Raw genomic sequence first — 3,844 nt, forward strand, 5'->3', positions numbered from 1 at the left:
AACAATATTTGGTCTTTGGTAAAAGGACGCATTTGTTGGGAAAGGAATTCCCAATGATGCTATGTTAATTGACTGATTTCTTTTGCAGTGTGACTGTTTAGTGCCCTAGACTGGAATATCATATCATATCATATCATATCATATCATAATAATAGGATAAATCCAATTATTAGCAACAAATAAAAAGTTACAGGGGCCAGGGAGATAGTTCAGTATAGAATAAGTGCTTGCCTGGCAAGCACAAGGGCCTGAGTTCAATCCCTGGTTCCACTAAAAATAAATAAATAAATAAATAAATAGTTACAACAATTTGGGCATTAAAGACTAATCTTTCTCAGAATTAGAATTAGCCACACCATACAAGGTAGGAGCCAGGGAGACAAATTAGCCAAAGGAAAAACTAAAATTAAAAGGTAAGAAAATATTTCAGAAGGTACAAATGACTGTAACTGCCAGGGAGAGAGGGACAGGAGGGGAGGCCCGAGTGGGTTGTCCCCTTGTAACTGCAAGAGGCAAATCATACTGTCCCCCTGATAAAGAATGCGATGCTACCTATAGAGAATTTTGGACTGGCTGGGATACTTACTTCCCTCATAAATTGTACTTTTTTTGGAGACAGTATCTTGCTGTGTAGTTCAGGCTGGCTTTGTACTCTGTAGCCCACACTGGCATAGAACTCACAGTGATCCTCTTCCCTAAGTCTCCCCAGTTCTGGAATTATAAGCATGCACCACCACACTTGACTTAATTTTATTTTGTTTTAGTCCATGTTATGTTTACAATTACAATATCAACAATGTTTTAACTAGATAGGTGAATGGTATATCAGATACAAAAGAAAAGAAAGTCTCAAGGATTGCGATGGTAGGTACTGTTAATGACATGCAGATATTCCTTCCTTAAAGCCTTTCAAGTGCCTTTTTTTCCAATACATCTCCTACACCTCTGTTGGATCGTACAGCAAATCCTAGGAGTCAGTCTTCCATCCACGTTTTCCTTCTACCTGTTCTCCAAGAATTCTTTTTCATGCTTTTGCTTTCTCTAAGATAGCTACCTACAAGGACCTCTTCCTGCTCTTCCTCATGCTGTGGTCACCTCCTGCCTGCTCCCCAGCACCTCTTCTCCACTCAGTCATTAGCCACTCTGTTCACATTTGCTGAGAACCTGCTTTGCACAGGAAGGGTGCTACCATACAGACCTTTGCAGTGATGGTCGTTTCGTTCTTCCTGCTTCCACTAAACTGCTAGCTTCTCAACACAGGATATTATGTTATCTCTGTGTACTTGGTCCTAGCAAAGCCCAGGTATACAGGAGGTGTTGCACGTATCCATTATTTTTATTATTATTATTATTTTATTTATTTTTATTTTTGCAGTACTGGGAATCAAACTTGGGACCTAGCACTTACCAGGCAGGCACTATATCACTGAACTATATATTCCCGGTCTCCATATGTATTATTTTTATATACACACTTTTTTTCTAATGTACATAGTACAGGGTCTACAGCATCTCACTACACAGATCATACTTGTAGTGATCCTCCTGTTTTCAGCCTCCCAAGTGCTGAGATTGTTATGGGTCACTCAGAATAGGAACCAGATCAGCCAGATTGGAATTTGGAAAGCCGTTTATTACTGAGCTCAGGGCCCCCATCAGCTCTCACGGCAGGAGAGGACCTAAAGGCAGCTAGCTCAGGAAGCAGGGGGCTTTTAAAACATGAAGCCACATTCTGTTTGGTAAACAAATTCATTGACACAAAACAATGCTTTCAGGGTCATTGTGACCACTACCCAAACTAAATTTCCTGGGGCTTTGTTTTAGTTTCTGGTTATCTTGCACCTGAGTAAGTACCTGCAGGCAACCTTGCATAGCCCAAGGTTACAAGAAGGTAAATCCCATTTTGTTTCCTTACGAAGCCATCTCTGTAATCTAACTTTGTTTACAGGGATTGGTTAGTTAGGAATTTTATCTAGCAAACAGCAAGTAACAGCCACTATTTACTAAACAACTTAGAACAGTGGTGAGTATACATTTTTACACAACAGAAAACACAAGATTTACATTTATAATCTAAAATGTAAATTGACCCATTACAGGATTACAGGGTCGCACCACCACGCCCAGTCTCAGCCTGCCCCACCGGCGGGGCCAGCACTGCAGGCCCAGGATATGCATATACTTCGTACATCACACCCTAACACAGTTCCTTCTCTATCTCAGAGTTGGCTTCCCTTCTTCATCAAAAATCAAAGTTGGTGAATAAGTGATCTGCACTCTGCCTCCTTACCACTCATTTATTTCTTTGCTGTTTGTGATCCACCCTGGAAACTCTTTTCTGGTTAGGTAAATTGAGTTCATCATTGTCCGTCCACAGTGAAAACCAACTCTTCCTGTGGGGGCAGTACTGGCAATTGAACCCAGGGCCTTTCTATACTCTTTTATTTTAAGATAGGGTCTCACTAAGTTGCCCTGGCTGGCCTCAAATTGGGATCTTCCTGCCTCAGCCTCCTGAGGGGCAGAGATTACAGGTACAAGCCATCATACTTTGCCACTTGTCTTCTTCCTTTTTTTTTTTTTATGATTTTTCTCAGCCTTTGGTCTCAGCTTTAGAACATGGTTTTATCATTAGGAAGGGTTCCCTGAAAAATAGAGCAGTGCCACCGTCTGGTCTGGGCTGGTAGATACTTTTTTTTTTTTTTTTAATTTTTTATTTATGTGTGTGTGTGTGTGTGTGTGGCCAGCTCAGCCCACTGGGGGGCAGGGCTGGCTGGCATGTGGTGCTGGGGGATTGAACTGCGGTCCCTGTGCTTTGCTAAACTTGTTCTAAATAGGTGCTTTAGACCACTGGGCCATCTCACCAGCCCCTGGTAGATAATTCTTATGTGTAAACATGTGGAACACAACTTCATGTAGCTCTGGCCAAGTCCCACGGAACACTCTGCCTTGCTTATGTGCTTGTTTCCTCATTTAACAATTATACTTGGGGGCCGGGTGATGGCTTGGTGGAATAAGCGCTTCTCTGGCAAGCGCAAGGGCCTGAGCTCATCCCCAGTTCCACCAAAAAAAAAAAAAAAAAAAAAAACAATTATACTATTTACTGAGGATCTACTATATGCCAGGCAATAGGATGTAGCCATGATGAAGGCATAAAAGTTCTGACTCTCAGAGAATTTCCTTTGTGTGGGAAAGGGAGATAAACAAGTCAATACATCTGAGAGTGATAGGTGCTATTAAAAAAAAAAAAAAAAAAGGGGGGCAGCGTAAGGAGCCCCAAGAGCTAAAGGTAGAGATAAGGGTTTTCCCAGGAAATTGCTTGCTGACTGATTCTGAAGCACAAACCTGACTGAAGTAGGAGAACAAACTGCACAGACATCTATTTGGGAAAAGACTTACAGGCAAAGGCAACGGCTCGAGGGACAATCCTGAGACAAGGCCAATACCCCCACCCGGCACTACATCTACTAACATTTGCATCTGATACAAACCTGTCAACCCTTTATGTTTGACACTAAAACAATCATTTTTTCTGACAGTGATATCAAACTGCAAAATCCCTGAAGTCTTTCTGGGCTTGAGGGGTGGCTCAGTGATGAAAGATGTACCCCACTGTGTCCTGGGTTCAACGTCAAATACCACCAGAAGATGAAATACAAGCAAACAAACCTTTACAGCTTACTAATGCTGATTCAGCTAGGCAAGATGGGGGTTGTGCTGACTAGACGGAGAGCGTGCCCTGGCAGCAGCTTTCTGCTTCTAGAGGAATGAAGCAAGGCTTCAGTCCCCAGCACCACAGTGAAAATGAACTGCAACAAGAATGTCTATCTAAAAGACATCTTAAACC

Source organism: Octodon degus, unplaced genomic scaffold (genome assembly GCF_000260255.1).
Source record: "Octodon degus isolate 3935 unplaced genomic scaffold, OctDeg1.0 scaffold00093, whole genome shotgun sequence".
NCBI lineage: Eukaryota > Metazoa > Chordata > Mammalia > Rodentia > Octodontidae > Octodon > Octodon degus.